The 23,991-nt window shown below is 38.7% G+C and overlaps 1 protein-coding gene across 2 annotated transcripts in view; it reads right to left on the bottom strand.

Moving 5' to 3' along the window:
• LOC124168860 (mucin-5AC) overlaps window positions 1–10,527 on the bottom strand; it is a 184,061-nt gene extending 173,534 nt beyond the window's left edge. For both annotated transcript variants that reach the window (XM_046547218.1, XM_046547219.1), the window contains exon 1: window positions 10,194–10,527. The gene's annotated coding sequence lies outside the window, so the exon portion shown is untranslated. The remainder of the gene's footprint in view (window positions 1–10,193) is intronic.
• Window positions 10,528–23,991: the final 13,464 nt, after the last annotated feature.

Here is a 23,991-nt window from a genome sequence, read left to right as displayed (position 1 = left end):
CTAGGTACCGAGGGATTATAGGTTTGAGATCATAATTATTAGTCAACAATCCTAAGATTGATTTGACGCAGCTCTCCATTCGTCTCTCCTACCCGCTAGCCTCTTTATAGCGACATATGTCTTCCCTTTTGCATCCTTTATAACCTGTCCAATGTAACTCATTCGGGAGCGTCCCTTGCCATTCTTCCCTTTCACTTGTCCTTCTATGAATGTTTTCATCAGGCTATCAGGTCTCATAATGTGGACAAGTAAGTTGTCCCGTCTTCTGCTTAAGGTTTTTAGAAGTCTTATTTTTTATCCCACTTTTTTTGCACTCATTCATTATTTACACGTTCGATCAATTTTATATTCATCATTCTTCGGTAGCAACACATTTCGAATGCTTCCACTCTTTGACTTCTCTGCTGCTATCAACGTCTAAGCCTCACTTCCTTAGAGAATCATACTCCATATGTAGCATATGATGAATTGTTTCCTTACTTCTATGCTTGTATTCTCAGATGTAAGAAGATTCATCTTTTTGTAGTAAGCCCTCTTCGCCAGCGCTATTCTACTATTTCTTTCTTGCTTCTTCCATCGTTGGTAATTCGGCTTCCCTGGTAAGAAAACGCTTTCACCTCTTCTAACTTTTGATTTCTTAGCTTAATGTTTGTCCTAGCCTCCTCTCTTTTGCTCCATACTAATATCTTAGTCTTCCTTTTGTTGATTTTCAACTGATATCTGGCCATATTCCTTTATATATTTGTCAAAGTCTTCTTAAAATTCTTCTCTGTCTCGGCTATGACTGCTATGTCGTCAGCGAATCGTAGCATACTATTTTCTCTCCGTTAATATTGACACCCAAAGCCTTCTCCTTACAATCACCTAAAATTATAAGGTTTTCTTCACCTCTTACCTGTTTGATTACTGCTGTGATATCTTCATAGACGTCTTTAACTTCTTCATCCTAGTAGTCCGTCGTAGGTATGTTAACATGTACCACTACGGTATCTACCGGCTTAGTCTCAAGCTTTACCATAATTATCCTTTTATTTAGCGCGGAACCTTTTTCCATGAATATCGATCGTATGATCCTTATCTTTTACATAATTAACGGAAGGAGGAATATTTCTCGCAGTTTTTCAAAGTAAATTAGTAAAGGCATTAGAAATAATTTATCCCCTACGAAATTAAAGCGGGCCAAATGTTGGCAAAGTCGAATCCATTAGTTCGTAATCAGACATAGCTTAGTCCCAAGAAGATACATTGAATGAATTACACACAATTTGTACGTTGAAGATGTTGTTATAACATTGAAATCTAGGTCACATTAACTTTTCTTATAATCGTGGAAAATTGCAAGTGTTTCTTTCAATATGGAAAAATTCCGCTCCATCACGTTTGAATCTTCGGATTTTATTTGTAAGTTGAATTAAGTATATGTTTTTATGTAGAGCGTTTTGAAAATCATTAATCATTCTACCAAATAAAGTTGTTAAGCATGGAACGGCAACTAAAAATTATCTACCGTGTAATGGTTAGAGTTATTCGTAAAAGAGGATATTCCAGCGTCACATGCAAAAGGTTTTGTGCTCTCACTCATACAAAGTACTACATTGAACAAGCAAATTTGTACGCAGTCACGCGCACGAGTGCATAGTTAAATACACTAGTGCATAGTTAAATAAGTATGATAATCGACATGAAAAAATCATTTGACTAACCTGGGATTCGAACCCGGATATCCCCGATGGCCGGTTAAATATGCTACCACTTATACCACGAAGCAACCTTTTTCCTTGAATATGAAATTCACTGACTCTTCAATGACTCTTTTTACTTGTGTCTAAGATTCGCCTAGAAAAAATAACTTGGTAATGTAACGGACCGGCAATCTGGGTTTGAATCGCGGCTAACATAAGCGAAATGTTTTTTTCGTGGCAAATAACAGTCTTGGTATATATGTATTCTCATTCATATTAAATGATAGTGTAGTATAAGACCTAAAATTCCCTTCGAAATTAAAAAAATGGGAGACATATTAAGTACAAGACCTAACTTCAATCCAGGGTTCCATCCCGGAAGGGTCATACAGTGTACTCGAGGGGTAGAGAAAAATTGATCGGGTAATGCTCCTGAGAAATTTTAGTTTCTTCCCAATGACTACAACCGCTCTGCGGTGATATTAGTATCATTCTAAACTGAAGAACTTTTAATGAAATTACATTTAGTTGTCATAAACTTCTAGACGTCTTATTATGCCTAATAATTTCAACAGTTAAATATAATGAGTCTACCTGATCCTGCGCACTAGTATTTTACATGAAGTGTCGCATATTTATATCGCAATGTGGTCGTTTACTCTGGCACGAAATCTTAATTTTAGTTAATAACTCGGTCGATGGATAGGTAAAAATAACTAACTACCTCGTTCAGTCATTCTCACAAAAATTAGCATTGAAAAATCGCGGAAGTTGCCGCCCACTTCTGAGAAAAGTTGCATTCATCATCAGAGTTTCGGTTCATTACGACCTGTAGTGAGAACAATTCATTGAGAGAATCAATCGCTCAGAAGAGTGTAAGCAGCACGTGAAACAGGTTGTTGGTGAGAGATATAACGCGAAGTTAGTTTGCATAACTTCACTCGAGCGAAATAAATACCCCACATTCGAGTTTTATCCGTGTGTATTGTTTGTTTTCTCGTCACTCCTGCTACACAAGTAAAATTCTTGTCTTATACTTGTAAAACTGGTTTGCAGGTTCATTGGATCTCGTGTATCTAATTTTTGCATACAACAAGCATATTTACGCAAATAGTTAGATAGATACCTAGTTAAAGATTAAATTCGGTCATCTAGACGTCGTCGCTGTATTACATCGACCAAACATCAACCCCTGCTTAGTGATACGGTGGTTCAAGTTCAAATTCTTTCTTTTGGGTGACTCATGTAATGATTAATAATAGTAATTTTAATAAATAAGAATATTTTTATAAGAAAATAACTTTTCGAAGTTTTCTCCCTCGATTGCAAGTTATCGAGAAACATATATGTCGGAAATACGAGACAAATAAACCAACGTGATACTTTCATATCGTGTTTTGATGACATAACGGTTACTTTTGAAAATATTTAGACACGAAATGAAGATATGCACGTTATATTACCTACTCGGTGAAATATTTATTCTTGGTTAGCGTCAGCAAGAACTTAAAAGGCAATGGTGCAACCTAGAATCTAATTGATAATGTGCAGTATATTCTCTGTATTCATCTTATTTTCAATGCTTGGTTACAAAAAATTAATATATTATAGTCACAGCCAATAAATTATCGAGAGGTAGGTACTTACTTTAAAGCAGTTTCTCCTTCTGTAGTGTAAATAACATCTATTATTGCAGGTTTGTAATGACTAAAATGGTTAAAATAATTTGATAGTCTATTTCTTAGCTGCATCACGTTTTTACAGATTTTACGTGGATGAAAATACGTGTCTAAAGATATACTAACTGTTAATAATGTAGCACACTTAAAAAGGATTTATACATTCACCATTATTCCTAGTACTTCTTTTCCACCTTCCCACAAAAGATATGCTTCCTCTTTGATTTCCTTTCACTTTCCATGCATAAGAACAGAAAACTTGAAAACTCGCGCTAGCCCCGTTTCAAACATGCCGCTCGCAACACAAGAACACAGGGCTTCGGATAATAACGAAAAAAACTGTTGGCCTGCTGGGGCCCGACCACGGGTCAGACGGGCTTCTTAGGTCGAGGAAAGCATAGAGGAAAAAAAAACAGATGTAGGGGACACAAGAGACGATGGAGGGGAGGTAGTGAGAGAGACTGCTGTGGGGTGAGAAGCTCTTTCACCGAGAGTGGGGGATCATACAGCAGCGCCATGGAAGAAAAGATCGTAAGCGCTTGACGTTGAGAAAACACGCTCGGGAAATTGAGCTATAGTGTCGTTATTACAAATATTAAATTGATGAAACGTATCTTATTTCCAAGAAGAAGGATGAATGTTCTCATTTCCCGAAAAAAAAATTCAAATCGCATTTTCTACGTGGTAGAATTACATCGAGAAAACAGGCGTTTTATTGTGTTTTTCAGCGCAAATAACTAATTAATAAATGCTTTTCAAATAATTTTTTTTAACTTGCCAATAACAATAATCTTAGCTTAAACCATATCCAAAACAAGTTCTCTCCAGAGTGTATAATAAGCGAGCAAATGGCGAGCAACCTGAAGTCTGCAGAGCCGTTTTTCGCGGAGGTATAGAACACCCTTAAGAAGGATGTGACACGTCCTTTTTCAGAAAACTGCGTTGTAGACATCACCGTATATCTAACATAGCCTCAATTTTCTGACCGCCTCTATTCCAAGTAGGGCTGAATTTTGCCATGATTTTCTCTAAAAATAAACAAATACCCCAGGAAAAAAACACGGGTAATTACGCACAAGTCACACCTGAAAATATATAGTCTTACTAGAGTCTAGATACTTTGAGAGGGCCTAAATATTATAGTAAAACATTCACAAGGATTAGATTAGGGAAATAGACTGCAGAACCGATGTATTTAAGACGTCGTTTTTTTCGTGCACGGTAATGGACACCTGCGATAGTTCAGCTCTAGGATATCTTGACTCAGACTAGATAAAATAGGCTCTTCATGCATAGTTAATAACTTGTTACAAGTGTCAAAACTAGCTAACTGCATGCATTTCTTGGTATGTTATGACGCATGCATGAATCACTTACTAAACTAACTTTTCGTTTTAAGAATACCGGGACTAGCTACGGTGATATATTTACGGAGTCACCCGCAATGCACAAATTGCGCGAAAAATCCACAGAGAAAATAATCATTCACCCATTAAGCATAACTGTTAGTTATTTTTCTACTAATTAGTAGTTTTACTTGCATGATATTATTTTCCTGTACTTTGTACTCCCCGAGTTTCTGGCCTGACCGTATCTCACTGTCCTGTGTGCTTGGCATGAGTCTGGAAAGCGAGCGCGTCTGACAAGGGAGTAGGGAAATGAAAACTCACTCAGTTCTTCAACCCGTGGATTGGTTTGGATGAGTGAGGGTAGAGCTCATCTTGAACTAAGTCAAGGCGTTCGGAATTCGCAAATTCAGGGTAGGGTGCCAAATCCTTTCCCTGGGTCATTTAAACCCCGAGAATTTCGGTTTGGGGATGTCAAAAGACTTCACCTAATATTTAAACCCACGATACTTCTTTTGGTTATACCTACTAGGCCACCAAGTTCCCAAAAATGAACCCTGGAAAATAATTTTAATGAAAAGACTGATATTTATGACCCAAATTTAATTTTTGTATAAATATTAATTATGTTTGGACAAGGTGAGAACCTTCGGGTTCCATTTACTAAATAGCTACAAAAACGTTTTTTTGCTGATAATACATGCAAAGCTAGCTCGTTATAATACGACCCATGGTATAGTTACCCAAAATCTAGGAAGAGTACAAATGAATGAATGAAGGAGCAATGAAAATAATATAAGTCGACGATGAGAAAATAACCCACTCATATCTGATTGTACGCATAAAAATAATGGTGATAAAATTAATTTTGTTATTATTAATATGAACGAGTAATATTCGCACTTCAACTTAAGACATCATCATCAGAAGCTATTTATGCACAAATTACGAGCCGATTTTTTTCTGTTTCATTCCACCGCGGTAAAGTCCTACATAGCTCCGCGCAAAAACTCCAAATAGCCATTATGGCTCGCTGATATCGAGAGAACAGAATTTTACTACAATTAACTATAACTTACATTGAGATGCGATAAAAATACATTACTTCATCATCGAATATGTAACAAATAGTGACTATAACCCTTATGTGTAGCCAAGAAAAATTACCTAGTTACGTAAAAGCGTCGACATTAGATTACGGAGGCCTTCTATACCAATGAATCTGCTTCGGCAATTTACAGTCAAAAAGTAAAATCGGCTTAAAATATTAAGTAAGCTGTTAACAGTCTCCTTACTATAATCATTGGCACAGTATTTCTATTCTTAGCCCGTAAAAGGTTAAGCAAATACCCGTTATATTCACTCGCCTCTAATACGGAGAGATTAAGATGGTAGTATACCATATAAAAAGTAATTTAGTGATTCTTTAATTGCTACGGGACTCATATTGAGAGATTTCAAATTGAGACGAGATCAAATTTACCGTATACAAGGTCATCAATTAAGGGCAAATATGATCGCCCCAAATTCCTATCGACGGCAATTAAATCTTTCAACGAGTTTTTGCATGAATTTCGGCATCTTTCATTAAATTTGCTGCAGAAGGATAACTATACAAACACCAAAACACGTCATTAGAGCCTAGAGAAACAGATTAAAGGCTTCTTTTAGCCATGTGAATATATGTTATCCGAATCGCAACCCTATAATATCATTCCACACAATTTTCACGGTTAGCGCCTAGAAAATTCCCCACGTGATACTTGTAAGATACCCATTATTTGGCTACACAGTGTACAACATCTTTATTGCGCTGAATTTAGAATTCCTCAACGTCTTTTTATTACGCGCCGTATGAGGAAGGTCCTTTCAAGATTTCAAGGTGGATAATTAAAATATTTGGACATGAAATACAGCCACCCAAACAATGTCGAGTGTTATAACCAAGGGGACTAGAAAGAGGAGTCCCCTGTCAGTGCCGAAGAAGCTTCATTCATGTTGCCACTTAAGGCGCATTAATATCAATGTTTTTAAATATCCACAGCGCGGAGATGAAAGCAGAGCGATTCATTCATTCCCGAAAATTGCAATAAGGTACTTGAACTTGCGAGTAATATCACTGAAAAGTTATACACTTGCCGCATCACCCCGTCACGAATACAATTATCGGTTAACATCACGTATTATTGCTAATCTCTCTGTGAAATTCATATTTATCATTACGGCAGCGACGCGGAGTTTGGAAACTCTTCTTGATGGTAATTTACAACACGTACTTCAAAAAGAGTTCTCCAATTGAGAAAATCACGTATACATTAACATGAACTATTATTTTAGGTCTTTCTCACAATAACCGAACGAAAGTATTTTATAGCTTTTTGATATTTAAGCAACAAAAGTGAATCACTTGATTAAGAGCCAAAACCTAGACCAGGTACTAAGAACCGATGCTAGGAACCGAATTGGAAACGACAAAATAGTGGAACCTACCCATGCTTTAAATTATTATTTTTTAATTTAAATGCAGCTCTTTAGCAAAACTGGTTCTTTTCATCGCATGGCATCAGAAATCATAAAATTATTCAAACAACAAAAGGAACAACATTAAAGGAAAAAAAGAAACTCATATCTTGAGACAACATGACCTGATGAAGACAATCGTCCATGGACAAGTAGATGACAAGAATGGAAAAGGAATACCGTGAATAAAATATTTGGAACATGTAAAGACGGACGGGAAAGAGAATAAATACGTAAGTGTAAATTAATTAGATGATAGGGCAATTGAGTGGAGAGCTTGGTCATAACAATCTTTGGATTGTTGATCAGTGATGATGACAATTCAAAAAATAAAGAATTGGTACCTCATTCATGGAAAGAACTCATTACCAAGGACAAATATAATGTTTTATTAAACTTAAAAGGCATTTTTATTTGTGGAAAACAATACATGTCGCTAGATAAAGGTGACTTCACGATCGTTTGACGACGTTAAGAGAGACAAAGCGAAAGGTGGCCGCAATTAATCTGGGCGGGACCATTTCTCTGCCTCTTTGATGACGACCGATGCGGCATGAAAATAAAAAAGCGACGCGTCCTTGATCCACATGAAGTAACACATACCCCAATGACAACGGGCAAAGAGATTGGTTACCGGTGTATCAAATGGGCGAGGACCTTAAACCTCATTACGCAACGCCAATGTCAGGCATAGGTAAGCATGCTATTCCTACCCGGCAAAATCAAACGTTTCTGTCACAAATTGCAATAAAAAACTGACGCATTACACGTTGACATGGCAAATATGACAAATATTCCGTCTCAACTCATTTTCAGTGTAAAGATCTGATATATAATTCAAAATTATAACCTCAATCGATTTTTTAATCATTACAACAAATTTTCTGTTAAATACAAATGGTGTCATCGTTTTTTTCTACAAGAAGATTACCGGATAAAGCAGATGAACTGAGTCGTTGAAGCTACGTAGACAAAATGAACAGCATGAATACATGCCCTAGCGACTCATACAAAAGATGATATTTTTCAAAGCAGAATGATATGTTACTATTTTTCGGAAAAAAATCTTTGAGTAAATGTAATTTTTCCTATTGCCTGTGGTCTTGCTGCAGCATTTAAAAGTATTAAAAAATGAATTTAGTGATATAGTACTTTCTCACTACTGATTCCATAATGAATTTAAAGCTTTTCCCTGACAAAGTCCTGGCAGTAATTCCAAATAAATATAGGCTAAACTAATATCATGAGTAAGATACTGAAATTTGAATTTCATTCCGAGTAAAAGCCTCTCCTGCAATTCATTTAGTCCATCCCATATATTCTGATGAGCCACGTGTCATTGAGCGCTGAGATATTTCTCTTCCATGACAAGTAACATTTTCCTCAAGGGCACTCTGCATTCAAAGTGGAGACAATAGTAGGGGTCATGACATTCTTGAACCACATTAATGCAGCATAAAATACTCACTCTATGTAGCGGTTAAAACTTCTTAATAAAGATAGCATTTCTGTGTATATGAATGTAGTTACTCGGAAAACGATTCGTAATGCGATGAAAATTCGGCAAAGAGAAGTCGTGCATGAAATTATATCCACGATAAAAATAAAACTTACAAAGAAGGGACGCCAAAATAAAATATGAGGGCGTCAACGTGACCTGCAGTCATTGGCAAACAGCATAATAAACTGGGAATTTATGTCCGAATTCTAAAAATATCATATCAAATGCAAAGCCTTCACTGGAAAAAGAAATCACGTTTCAAAATTTAAACGTGGAGCGAATTGTAAAGGCATTGAAAAAGTTTCCTGGAACATGAAGATACGAGGAGGAACAAACGCACTGCGAATCAGTAAAAAAAACCTTGAAGAAGAAACGATCCCTCTAACTATTTCCTACAGCCAGGGATACAGCATCAAATTTGGGGAGGTCTAGACCTGGGTCCGGCGAGTATGGAATAACCCCCCGGGAGAGAGGAGCGTTCTCCGTGTAAATTTTTAAAATACACATATTTTGCGCATTTTTGAGCCTAAAATTTAATTTTTATTCTATCACGTTTGTCACTTGTAGCCATGAATTTGCATGCACACTCGCTTTACTCCTTTACAAGAATACAAAAACTATTAAACTTACAAAAATTTTTAAAATTTTATAAAATTTCAGGGGATCATGACCCATGTGACCCCCCCCCCCCAAAAAAAATTCGCCACTGCCTAAATAACTATCAGGAAGTTTTATCTACCATGGTGATACCATTGGCATGCAAATACCAGGGGCAGATTAATGGGGGTGAGAGGAATTTTCCCAAAGCCTAGAGATAATTTTTTTGCTGAGTTTAAGTTCCGATCGCTCATATGGCTCAAGGGAGTAAAAACTGCCGAGTGAGTTAAGACCTTCTTGAGTGGTACATCGGTTCGCAAAGTTTACTGAGGCCGATTTTAAAACATGATGGAACTTCGTCTTCAGAGCTGTGTCTTTGGTGTGTCACCTCTTCCATGAAGATGATAGTCGATTACTGTAGAAACGTAGGTTATAATAAACACTGTGACCCAGTGTACCACCCTGGAAACTCCCTAGATCCACATCAGCGTGGAAATGGTTAGGAGTGAATAAATTGCACACTAACAGTATTTTGAAGTTCCTCCCACAAAATAGATGCCTGGTTTCGCTCATACTAGTACTCATTAATGTGGGACTACAGTGTTACGTTTGTTCCAGGCCCCTCGAGATGAAATCACAGTAATGCCTAAAAATCAGTGCACTGTTTACTTCTCACATTTTTCCTACGATCGTTGAAATCTCCACTTGAACCGTTGCGAAACTCTAGTGCTCGTCTCCAACGGACACCAGGTAAAACAATTTGCAGCAGTCGAACAATTGAGGGGAGGAAAATCACTTCAGGAAAATCGATAGATCGTGAAAAAGACCGACCAATGATTCCCTGATGCACGACAAGACATATTCCTACCTCTTATACTAGATCACGTTCGCCCCAAACGGGCGTCTTCCGGCCGGGGAAAAAGATGTAAGCGTCGCGGGCGGTGCCGACCAGGTACAGATGCCTTTCACTGCTGCGGCAGATCGGTAGGGTAGCTCCGGCTGGGACGAGATGAGGAGCAAACTCCTTTTGCTGGACCAGCAGGAGCGATAAACAGGCGTTGAAGTCTCCGGGTTTTAACGACTCCGTCGAACGGGCGTTGAAGTCTCCGAATTACACGACAGCTGCTACGGAATTCCCGATGGTTCCCGAAAGGATTTCACGGCAAAGATATCGAATAACTTCGTGTGTTACGCGCCCGAAGTCTCGGCAACGACTGGAAGGCTGGAAGCGCCGAGGGAAAGCTGCAGGTCGTGGGGGAAGGTGGGCGAGGAGCTGAGGAGGGAGGTAGTTGAGGAGGGCCGCCAAAGGACAGAGGGGGAAAAGGATTGGGCGGGGTTAATGGGATAACATCGAGTGAAGTGACGGGGGAAGACGAGCCCCGGAATTTTACATTTAGATTGATGAGGGAAGGTCACGCTTTGGAGATGCAATCTGAGGCGAGGAAAGAATGAGGGTATGTGCCCAGGTGCGGACACATAGCCTCGCCATGGAAATACACTATTGACTATAATCACCATATTTACTGTAATAGCGCCTAATGACTCGTTGGTAACGGTTTGACCTTGCCAGTGTGTGTAGTTTTCTTGTTAAGATAGTGTTAAAAACAATTTTATTTAGTGAAAAATACTGACTGACAGCGAGCAAAGCGAGTCTGTACTTAAAAATGTAATGACAATAATTCAACCAAGACAGCAACTGCGAAAGTAGATACCTGATAGCACAGGCCAAAAATGAAAACAATGTCATTTTGTGTGGTATCTAGCTCAAAAAATAAACAACAAATCCCAAAAATTACGGTGATATTTACATCAACTGCTAAAAAATGAATTCTTTCCAAAATAGTTTTCATAAGTGTAAAAAAACCGAATTAGGTTTCGAAATGCGAGTTTAGACTACGGGCGTGGGAATTCCACGATTCAGAGCAGATGGACTTGATATTTTTCCTGGGCCACAGAGGTTTTTCTCGGATGTTCTGGATTGTTTTCGAAATGACACCGCAACCAGACTTTTTCCTCTCAAGTCTTTATCTGGAATGAAACTTGAGACACTTCGGTCAACAAAGTTCCGAAATTTAATCTTCACTTTGAATAATAAGATGTTCATGAAGACTAACTGTAGGAATACAGCGCCGACCAATAACCAATAATAAATGCTTAACGCCGACCAATAATAAATGCTTAACGAAACAACCAACAAGTTTTAAAAAATTAAGAAATTCCATAGTGAAGAAACTGTTTGCCAGGATTCGAATCGGAATCCCACATATACGCGCCAAATAATATCACCTCTTACGGTTTATGTTTTTCCAATAAATGCTGAATTTCTCTGTTAGTTCTATGATAATTTTACATTAAAAGGTTGTGTGAATCCGATTGAATTATGATTTTCAATTGAAAATTTCATATTCTTTGTAATTCGTAAACTTAAAATCCTACAGAAAAAATATGCGTTCCATTCTTGAGGAATATTTATCTGGTTTAATTAAAATGTTTGCATCGTTTTGCTAGAGATCACGGTTAACAAGAGTATTTTATGCAAATCCGGATGAACCGGAAGAAATAGGAATATTTATACAAGAACAGCACTGTAGAAGAAAAACAAAACCATTTCTTTATCACGATATCAGCCATATATGGCTGCTTATAAGCACAACTCACTACACAATAACTAAAATAAAAAGAAGAAATGTATTTCGTTTTTGTGTAGAAATAAATTGTCTGACTTCCTTTGTTTTAATTTCAATTTGCTGAGTTAAACCGTTCCTCGATCGCGCAATTGCTTTTTTACCAAAAGTTCAGGCATTTATTGAACATACTTCAAATTTCACTGTAATTGTAAATATTAATTCTACGGCTGTTGCATATTTTGACACTGAGAAGTGTAATCTTATAACGTACTTTAAGTGGAATATTGGTCCAGAACATTCATCCGGATAAATTGGAGAGCCGGATAATTGAATTCCGAATAAACGAGGTTCCACTGTACCCCTGAGTACGGTAACCTCAGGGGCATTTAGGGTTTTAAGTGGGTTGCTCACGAGGCTCTACCACTGTGCAAAACTTTGCGACTACATGATATATTTTCGTTATGATAAGACTATTAGTAGCGCAGTCCTCCACTTACTAGGCCACCAAACCACTTAAAAACTAAAGAGAAGTCCAGAAAATAATTTAAAACATAGACATTGGCAGCAGCAGAGAAGTCAAGAGTGGAAGCATTCGAAATGTAAAAGTTACTACCGAAGAATGATGAAGATGAAATGGATTGACCGATCGACTCAGTAATGAGAAGGTGATGAGAATAGTGGAAGAAAAGACCTAAAATCTTAAGAAGAAGACTGGACAACTTAGTTGGTCACATTGGGATGCATGATGACCAGACGAAACCAATCGTCGAAGGACAAGTGGAAGGGAAGAAGGGCAAGGGACGGCCCCGAATGAGTTACATAGGACAGGTTATAAAGGATGTAAAAGAGAAGAAATACGTAGCTATGAAAAGGCTAGAAGGTAGGAGAGAGGAATGGAGAGCTGCGTCAAACCAATCTTAGGATTGTTGACTGATGATGATTAGAGATAGCTACCAAATATGGGGTCAAAAATTGAGTTCTGAGGGAAAACGAACAAACTCAGGTCAAAGAACGACTAGTGGACAAAAATAATGTTTATCGTCAAATCCATAGGTCATGAAATGAAAGATGAAAGGTGAAGATCCAATGGCTTGAGCACTTCAAAAATGGGAGTGAAGTTGGCATAGGGTACGCAATATTGACATACTTGCAAAGGTCTCACAGTAGGGAGAAAACGTGGGTATGCAGGAATTTGGGATTTGGCAGGACGTTACGAGGTGAAAATTTGGGGCAAGAAAGGCGAAAATCGCTCTTGGCCGGTGGCCCTCCATAAAAATTCAAAATAGTCACACATTCAAAAGGGCAACGCCCGCAACAGCGGTACGCTAGAAGACGATAACCTTACGGAACGACAGTAAAAATTAATTTTTACGCTACAAACGACATTCAGTGCAAATTAATCTTAAGTTTTTATCGTTATTTCCGAGGTAAAAATTACTACAGCAGAAATAACTATGATTATTTAGGTATCTCAATAGTTTAAAGTATATGCACTACATATAATGAAGGGATGGTACACCATAAAAATATGATCTAGGGCAATTAAGATGTATGTACTTGAAATTAAAGCTAGAGTAAAAATGAGAATTTTCGAATTCAATGCTCAGACAAATTAGCACGAAAGGTATATTTTATAGTGGATGTCAGTCGATGAAGTGTAATTAGAAGAGTCTTGGACGTAATTTGTACGTCCCAAAACATCAAAAACCGATGAAAACGTGGAAAAGGTGAAAAGAATGTTAATGAACATTTTATCTAATGAATATCTAAAAGGGACTATTTTGAAGGCGAGAACATTAATGTAGACGAATAAATAAATATTTTTAAAAATCCCGTAAACTTTCTGAACCCGACGGAATTTGGAATTATCAACGTTTTACATCTTGAGTTACCATATTAATTTGAAAATGAATCCAACAGGCTATACAGAGATGTTGTCGCTCGATCATATACAAAAACCAACTCCCAAGCACCGACTGACAGATTTATACAAATATTTTTGAGTGAACGATGCAAGATATTACAAAAGTTATTGGTTGACGCTGTAACATCAGACAATTTTTCCTTTCAAAATATTTTTATTTCTTTAAATGTACAATTTTATTTCCTCGTCTCCTTCCTTCTTCATAGCTTCTCTTAAAACAATCCTCCTCTCCTCCCACAACTACTAGGCAACCTTTCATCCCTCTTTATTACAAATAAACATCAAATTCAACGTAAAACTCAAATCAAAAACAGTATAAATTGAACACAAACATAAACAAAAAAACGTTAAAACCCTCTAAATTCATTTGAACAGTGGCGCAGCGAGGGGGGGGTTTTGGGGGAGCTAGAGCTCATAGAAATGTTTAAGTTTCATCCATTTTACTTAATGGATTAGTATTACTTATAGAATAGTGTTAGGATTAATCAAATTTCTCTGATTAAGTGGTAAAACTAGTCATTTTGAACCATTAATCTTAAAATTTTCTGTAGGAGGGCCCCCGCAACTCCCTCTTTCCCTGGTGAGTATGCAATACCCCCACACCCCAAGGTATTAGTTGCACCTAAAACCCCCTAGCCTATTAAAGTATTAGCTGCGCCCCTGCATCTGAAAGCCTAGGAAAAATTGTCAAAACTAAATTTCTATAGATTGTTTCTAACTGCCTCTACGCCTCTTCTTTTTATGGATGCATGGGGATCAAAAACTCGATTTTTCAAAAACTTTTACTTTCTGAATGCATCTCGTATCCAGAAGAACCTTTTTGCAAAACCATTTCCCTCTTTCCTCCCCGCAGAAATTTCAGCGGCTGTGTCTCATGGTCTCCGCAAGAACGTCGACGATCGGCCTGCAGTCAAGTTTCGCAGTCGCGGCGGAGTACGTAATGAGCTTATCCCTTTGTTCTCGCCACCACACTCGGCTGATCGCTCACTTCCTGGGTCTCGGGAGAGATCCATGAGAGAATTATGTCGTCTCACAGTGGGGCAATACACTCGCAAAAAATTTTAGCGGAGCGGTCCCAAACAAAAATTACCCCAAACTAAGGCTTCAATGTGGTTGCAGAAATGTCAGAGGTCTGCAAGAAGGTGCAACGCGCGGTCGGCCATTGCCCGACGGAATTTCCAGTCCTATTTAATATTCAGTCACTGAATTCATTCCCTAAGAGTAATACACAGATGTTATATCTCTATCGCAATCGTCACCAATCTTATATTAACTTAACACTTAAATTACCCTTACATTTCAGGGTAGATGAAAATATTTTTTTCGTAAAAAAAATTTTGAATACTTTTTTTAATTGAATTTCTTTTTTTGCCAGATTTTTATTTTAATATCTCGAAATGAATCTTGTTTATCAACATGATATTTTATCATTAATTTTTGTATAAATTATAAACAAGACCACATATAGGTAAGATGATCGGAAATTTTCAAATATTTTCACATTGATTTAGCAATAGGGAACTTTAGTTCATTTAAAATTCCATTTGATTTGAAGGCAATGTGCTAATGAAAATATTATCTCGAATATCTTATTGCTTACTGGGAATAAATTTACTGACAACACTGATCCCGTAACCCATGGTTTGAATTGAAAAGCATTACCAGTTACGCAAAATGCGTAAACCAATGTTACCCACTAATTCTACGAAACTAGCGCAGTTCAATAAAAACATGCTACGGGAGTTAGGCGGGCGCTTTTTAACTAACTTAGCTCTTACTCAGGTGAACGCTGAAAGCTAGCGAACGCTTCGTGATATCGGCCTCTCACTTTCGGAGCTATCCTCCTCTCTCTCTCACGCCGCCCGAGGGGATTGGAGTGGGTTAAGGGGTGAAGGATAGAGCTCCGTGGGAAGATAAGATAAGAGATTGAAGAAGTCGAAGGACGCCCGGGGCAGGCGCGCGAGGGAAAATTAGAGAAGGAAGCCATTGTGTTCGCCAAATAAGAGGAGCGCGAGCGGTCTACGCCCCCTGTTCCGCGGAGAAATAAAAAAAGAGAATGGGGCTCTGTCGAATGGGGCTCGGTCGAATGGGGCTCCCCAACACACCATGACCCCCCTCTGTCCCTATTTAAGAGGACGCATCACTCCCTCTCGATCAGGGGCGCAGCTAGGAATTAAGGCTGGAGAGGGGTTTAGGTGCAATAACACCGGGGTGCGTTGGGGTATAGTTTACCCACCAGGATAAGCGGTAGGTGCGAGATTAATAAATTGCGGATTTTTAATGATATATGGTTCAAAATAGTGAGTTTTACGGCTTTCTGAGGGATATTTTATTAATCCTTACACTATTCTATTAGTAATAGTATCAATCCAATTAGGTAAAATGGAGTAAACTCAACAAATTCTCTGAGCTCTGGGGGGGGGGGGGGGGGGGTTTATCCCCCAAACCCTCCCCCCTCGCTGCGCCACTGCTCTCGATGGAGGTGGGCTGAGAGGTTTATTTCCGATATCTAATACAATTGATCCCAGTACATAATAGTATCAAGAACTGAGTAGCGATTATTTTGTATTCGCGATTCCTAAATGCAGGGCTGAGCAGTATTTCAAATACAAGTATTTTAAAATACGTATTTGAATGTATCCTGCATTTTTTATTTCAAAAATAGGTTTTTGGTATTTTACCCGTGCTAAAATAAAAAATACATTTGTAAAATACCTCTGAAGTAGTTGTGATAATACTTCTGTAACATTATGCATCGGAGATTTCTTTTTTTTTCGTTGGAATCATTTTCTTCATGTTTGCAACTATCCTTAACGTGAAAAGGTTAAATTTTTAGGTTATATTTACAGGTTATATTTTTTAGAAATATCTTAGCTTCCACAAAAATGTACTTTTTTCAATTTTAAACGGTATTTATAATACTATTTTGTAATTTGTTTATCAGATACCCATGACAAAGGAATTTTGTATTTTGCATTTCAAATGCATTTGGAGTGGTATTTTATATTCCTCGGCCTGCATTCTGCCCAGCCCTGCCTAAGTGTATACAATTCTACGGGGTCTGTCCAAGAAATAAATTTTATAGGTTCATGAAAAAATATTTATAGATGATATCGATACAATCGATAAAAATTCGTCGAAGTAGGCCCCTTCCAAGTCGGGACACCGGCGCCAGCGGGGCCTCCTTCAAGCAACTCGTCGTCGCTTCCTTGACGGCTTATGAAGTCCCGAAAACGTCACCCTGGAGTACCCTCTGTATCTTCGGGAACAAGAAGAAGTCTGAAGGTGCCAAGTAAGGTCTGTACGGTGGCATGGGTATTGTGGCGAAACAGCGTTTCGCTGGAAACTCCGTAACAATACGAGGTACGTTTTCATGAACGCGTTTCAGGCGAACCGACGCGAAAGCGAAATTTTCAGCCAATCAGAAGCCCGGATTTCTTCGCGTGATATCGCGTACGTTCGCCTAGCTTCGCGTCTCCCGAGATGAAATATGTTCAACTTTCGACGCGTGGGTCGCGTAGAATCTCAAACATGGCCGACCAGCGAGGTTTCGTTGATGAAGTTATCATTTCGGAAATCCGGGTAATTAGGTAGAAATGATTTTGTTTTTATTATTTGTGATGGCGATAAAGTTTTAATTTTATTTACGTTCATTTTTCTGTTTATTATTGCTTTACATTGCAATGTTATCCGTAAGCCGGTGCATCAAAGACAATGATTGAACAGCGTATTATCATGGATATTAAAGCTGTTAGGAGATGTTTGTGTATTTCGACACATAAAAACCTTAATTGGAGGTATTCCTGAGGCATAATCATTCGCGATCATGTTGAATGACGTGATTAAAGTCGTCATACTAGACGCAATCCATGCTAAGGATATCACCCAGCACGTTAAAATCACCTCTAGATCGATGTAAAAAGCGTACAAACAAAGTTTTATTGCGCATATGCACTAGATATGGATATGGAGTAACTACTTAGTGCAATTGTGTGCATCAAGTATTACTCTTAAGCTTACAAAGGGAAAGTTTAATCACATCTTATTCACATTTCAACGCAAAGGTTGATTATGAACATTAATAAAATATTAGTGTGTTTGTGTAGATATTCGTTATGGCAACCGAGTTAGTCCAGTGGTTAGCGCCCAACGCTTCCACGCGGAGGGCCCGCGTTCGATGCTGTTAGCAGGAGTAATTTTTTTTTACTTTTTTATGTATATTTTTGGCATAAACTTACGTTAAACTATTAATTTTGTGATTTTAAATCATGAGAGTGTTTTCTGGATTGAAAATATTTCACATGTGCACGCTACGTATGTTTTATTATCTTTTGATTTTGATAGTTTTTATCGAACTGCTGTGGCCATTTCGGTATCAATTACCAAACCTATTTGATATAATTTATCAAATTGGATTGATAATTGTTACTAAATTTTTCAATGAGCCATATGACGACCAAAAATTTTGATAAATTTCATCAGAATTCGATAGTTCTAACTAAACCATTTCTGGGGACATTCTTAAGTAATTAAAAAATGACTCGCGGTCGTTAAGCCTCATCTCTTGGAGGAGATGATGGTAGTCTCCCTGCCTTCTGCGTTCCTCAAATATTGGGCGAACCCACCACCTTTTTCTTGCATATCGCCGTCTTCTTAGTAAAACAAGGCCCAATAAGGCATTAAACCTCCATTCCATTTGTACAGGATTCAATGGCAGTACTGCATCCATTTCTTCCCTTCAAATATTTTCGCAGAAATACACTCCAACTCATATATCTGAAAGTTAGTTTGCAACCACGGTCGTGTCGTTTCTTTTTTTATAATTTCTTCTTTGCCGTAGATGTCGCGCAAGCACATCCTACGCGCAGGTTCGCTTTCGCTTGCATGTGAACGGTTCACGCGAATACGTGACGCGTATTGTCGCGCGCGTGCGCCTCTGACGCGTCTATGAAAACGTACCTTACGGTGTGCGACGGCCCGTTGTCATGGTGAAGACGCCTAGTGTCGGCGATCTCCTATCCGACTCATTTCACTCTGCTTGGGAGTCTTTTTAGGACTTGCAAGTAAAAGTGACCATTTTCCGTTTGAACATGTGGCACAAACTCCTTGTCGAGCGGATAATGCCTTTTTTGTAAAAAAAAACGATGACCTTGGATTTAACGGCGCGAGATCATCTAACTTACTTCTTGGACAGACTCTGCACTCAGGATTCCTTGTATTCCCCGTTCCTAGCTGTACCCAATCCCGACGAATATCCGCTCATCGCCCCCCTTAGAACATTTTTGAAACCCGATTAAAAAGCGACCGAAGAGGCAACAGAAATTGAATTGAATCGAATTGAATGGGGCCTCCTCTATGTAATACAATACCCTTGCTGATTCCACTAATTTTTAATTCCTAGCTTCATCCAGTTGTAGGAACCACGAGTATTTTGTACTCAAAACTTCAGTTTTTGAGAATTCATGTATGTACTACATCTGTAAAGGCGAGTACGGATTGCTTTGTAGTAATTACAGCAACTTGGACTGTCATGTCAGTGACATGCAGCTTGTCTATGCTGAAAATTCATTGATCTTTATCACGCAAAATCATAGGCTTCTTTAAATACTCTTTAAATTTCGTGAATTTAATTCTTAATGTTATACTCATCATTAGTTGTTACCGAAATGGCTGAATTGCATTGATAACATCTACGCAGGTGGCATGGTGGGTTGTCGCCAGAAAGGAAAAAAATACGGGAGCAGAGGATTTAAGCACCTAAACCACCCCTCGCCCTCCCCAGGCTATACACCTGTCACGAATATAAATTTCGTTAAATAGCCCTCATTGGTGCCTTATTACACGTAAAATTCTGAGGGCTTTACCATAAGCCATGCGAGTTTCGACTTAGGTAAACCAATTTCAGTACGCATGTTGGTGGATGGAAAATATTTAGAGGCCAACAGGAGAATTTTCTATTGAAATATTACTGTCCTGGAAATTTAAATTTCTGAAATAAAAGCATTTTTTCATTAAAAAAATATGATAAAAATTACGGTTTTAGCCAGCTATTTTCGATTACCCGCCCCGCTATGCAGCTGAGCCTCCATAACCTCAAAATCCTCCCCTCTCCTTATTACATCCTTTAAAAAAATATGCCACGCACTCCCCCAGAAACTCTCCGGCACGAAAAAGAGTTATCACAGAAGTTCTCGCGCGGTCACTCACACCGTCCGTAACGAATACAACCGCAACAATGATGCCCGGGAATCCGAAATTTCCTGCAGGCGAAACGAGCTATCACGCGAATCGATAAAGATCGCTCGTCCGCGAGAACAAAGGGAGGAAAATATATATACCCGTGTCATTTTAATTATCTGCTCGTCCAGCATGGGATTCCGGGGATGATTTGTTCCGTGGAATACGCCCTCTCTCTCTTAAATTACAGAAGGAATGACCTTCACGATGACAACCCATTGAGGAATTGACACAAAAGCCAACCACATCTCTCCTTGCCGTGCTCATTCCAAATTAAAATGTCCGACATACCTTCGTGGGGAGGAGGTGTGAAGCTGTCCCAGGGCCGTGACATCGGTCCTGTTCCCAGGAAGAACCCCATTCCTCCAAGGACTGTTAAGTGCACCCACTCAAGTTATCGACGTAGATAGTGAACCATGGGCAAGGTATCTAGAAAGGAAATAAATAACCACGGTGATGCGTAGGCGGCACATTGAAGTGGGCCTGGTAAATACCCAACTGTATTGAACTAAATGGTAGTTGCACCTTTCCGCAATTAATTGATGCGCGCGACGCGTTACGACTCACAGAGCCGTCATCTGGTCTTGTACCATATGATGGATTTGTGAGGCGTTACGCGTCGTACGACATGGGCGTACCCAGCGAGGGGCAGGTGGGGGAAGCTGCCTCCCCCTGGAAGCAAAAATCGCAAAAGTCTTTAAGAAAAATCAGTGCTGAATTGAAATGAAAGTATTCAACAAATGTTCTATAAACCCACGGAAAATGAAATGTATTAGTATAAGATATGTAACTAAAATATAACTATTATTTCAAATGTGACAACTTGGCTTGCCCATCCCTAGACCATGGCTTGCCCCCCTCCCCCTAGTTATGATCCTGGGTACGCCCTTGTCGTACGCATTAATTAACTGTGGAAAATTGCACAAACCTTTTATTTAAATAAGTCAGACTTCCACTATATAACGCCTGAATCGGTTGAATTTACCCATTGGTAATAGGGTGGTTTCCTATTATTTTTTTATTGCCTAAATCGAAAGATTATTACACCTGGAGTACGTATTTCACGCTTTTAGATTTTTAAATGACGATATCTATTTTTCGCGATTAAATGAAAAGTGAAAATTTTCAAGCGCACGAAAACGCGACGGCTAAGTATGAATGCCGGGAAATCTCCGTGTGACGTCGTTCTGGTTCCCGCTGCCGCAAGTGAGGTGACCTTGGGGCGAGGCTCTGAGCGCTGATACGACGCAGGATGCTAACAGGTAGCCGAGTACCCTGCTAGCTGGTAGCGCTTGGCTTAAATAAGGATTATCAATACCTTATCAAACGAAGAAAACTTTGCGACCATAGCTAGTTTTAATAGGTGATTATTAAGACATGTTTCCCTGAGCTCTGTGCCTCACGCATGCATTGGTAATCTCAGACAATGTAAAACTCCTATCTACTCGTATAGAAACTAGGTCCCTGTGACGTCACGTGGAGTGGCATCGCATGGGCGCCAATCTGGCCTTTTTCAAATGAGGATAAAATTGACCATTGCCATTCGTCTAAACCGGTATTTATAAAACCAACTAATTTGTATATTATGAATACACTAATGGTGGGTAACAAATCGCAATCAATGCCTTTCGTTTTCTTTGATGAAGGAAACCACCCTATAATAAATCTACGTGACACCTAGCGATACAAAGGAGTCGATAGTTTAAGCTTTTTAACGCGCACCTAGATACTAAAAAATAAAGTATCCAGTAGAAAGTACTCGCAATTACTGCAATTGGATACAACCATGGGCGTACCCAGCGGGTGGCAGCTGCCCCCCCCCTCCCCCCCCTTAGAGGCAAAAGTATATTAAGTTCAACACGAAAGTTTTGAACAAATTTTCTTTAAATCTAAGAAAAGTGATACTAGTATAAAACATATAATTAAAGTTGAAATATTTTTTACTAATAAAGCGCTGTTATTATTTTCTTGAAATTTTAGCTCCTTTAACCCTTTCTTTATCACAACTTGAACGACCACGGCATGGCCCCCTCTAGTTTTGATCCTTGGTACCTAACCTCTATGCTGGATAAGCCCCTGGATACAACTAAGTTACGCTAGTAGAAGAAAAACGAAAGTGGAAGGAAATACATCTAGGAATTGCAAGAACAAAGTATTGGCTACTAAATACTTGATTTGGAAATTTACTTGAATCATTTGTATGCGATACCGGAAAGTAATCGTTAAGCCTTCGTAGTAGTACTAAATATAATATATATCACAGGAGGCACAGTGATGCGGGCTGGGTAAATGCCCAATGGTAATTATAAATCTAAATTCTACTTAAGATATGAGTTCAAGTATATGTAATCGCTACCAATGAATCGATAGTAACTTTTAAATATGTACCTATATACTTATAAACTAAAGTAAGATTGCGCAATCACGTGCGTCGCGTAAAACGGCCTTAACAGCTCTGATTCGATGAATTACATGACTCACCACCAAAAAGTAGAGAATAATAATAAAATAGATTTTAAAAACATGTTTTTCAGAAACAGTATCATATGCACTAAAAAGTAAAAAAAATGAGCCATAACTCGGAGAATAAAGCATGAGCGCTGATTCGTTTAGATATTATTTTTGCGTGTCATTCCTTACTCACCAATCAGAATCTTATACACTAATTTTTAATAAGTATAATCAGGTCCCAAACTTAATTTTTCGAGTGATGAAAAGCTTATATAAAAGCTTTTTATACTGTTTTTGGAAAAAGCATGTTTTCTGATTATTTTTTAATTTATGTCCTCGTGAACTTTGCTGTACTCTTTTATTTCGTTCTAAAAAAGAATGCATTTTTATCCCCTCTGTTCCCCGATGAATTTCTCATAGGTGAACGGATCTACCGAGTGACGACGAGGGGCACGAACTCAGACCAACGCCCGATACGACCGTCGGGGAATGTGGGAGGATGTTGGGGATAACGAGAAGAAGGCCACGAGCCAACAACGACTACTCTAAAGTGGGCGTGGCTCAACGATTGAATGTGACACCAATTGCGCTCTAGAGATCAGAGTGATTCCCTTGATGAATTTGCTATATCCCGTGATGCATCGTAGATTTGAGGATTTCCATTGAGAGATCGGATCAGTGCACGCGTAACTGCAATAAATTTGTTTTTCTTTGGATGCGCAGCGGAATTCAGCAAATTATGAATGTATTTCTAGTTTTTTTAGTCTAGCTTCAGCTATTATTTCCTATACCCTTGAAAAAGAATTAGGACTTTCCGAGTGTCATGCATGTTTTATCCTTCCCTGTTCAGGAGATATGCAATATAAGTGCACCACCTCCCAGCAGGGCCAGATTTAGGATGTAGGTGGCCTGGGGCCCATTTTGGTGGGAAGCCCACTTTTTCAAGGTGTTGCAATTTGTAACGTAATAACAGGAAAGACGTGCGACTGGTTGCGTTCGAAGATGCATTGAAAACCCCAGCGGATAAAGTTTTTTTATCAGCAGCGTTAAACATTTATCAAGGCCAATGCTGACGACTACATGTTAACAAGAAAACAACCCAGCTTCACTTCGACTCCCCTCATACATGATGTTTCATTTGTTTTTTCGATTTACCTTTATATTGGCGGAATGCTCAAGCTTGGTGGGTGTCCCAGGGCCTGGACCCCTCGAGGACTTAAAAGTATGTTCCGCAACGCACAGATTTTAATGATAATTGTCCATAAATAACGGAAATTGTGACTTCAGTTACCTTCACCGAAGATGTCCGACTTAAAGGATATCTTCAATCAGGGGCGCAGCTAGGAATTAAGGCTAGGGGGGATTTTAGGCGCAACTAATACTTACGGATGCGGGGTATTGCATACCTATCAGGGTAAGCAGGATTT

The sequence above is a fragment of the Ischnura elegans genome, chromosome 12 (assembly GCF_921293095.1).
Source record: "Ischnura elegans chromosome 12, ioIscEleg1.1, whole genome shotgun sequence".
Taxonomy (NCBI): Eukaryota; Metazoa; Arthropoda; class Insecta; order Odonata; family Coenagrionidae; genus Ischnura; species Ischnura elegans.
The sequence above is the reverse complement of the archived record's forward strand: the minus strand, read 5'-3'. Positions and strand labels throughout refer to the sequence as shown.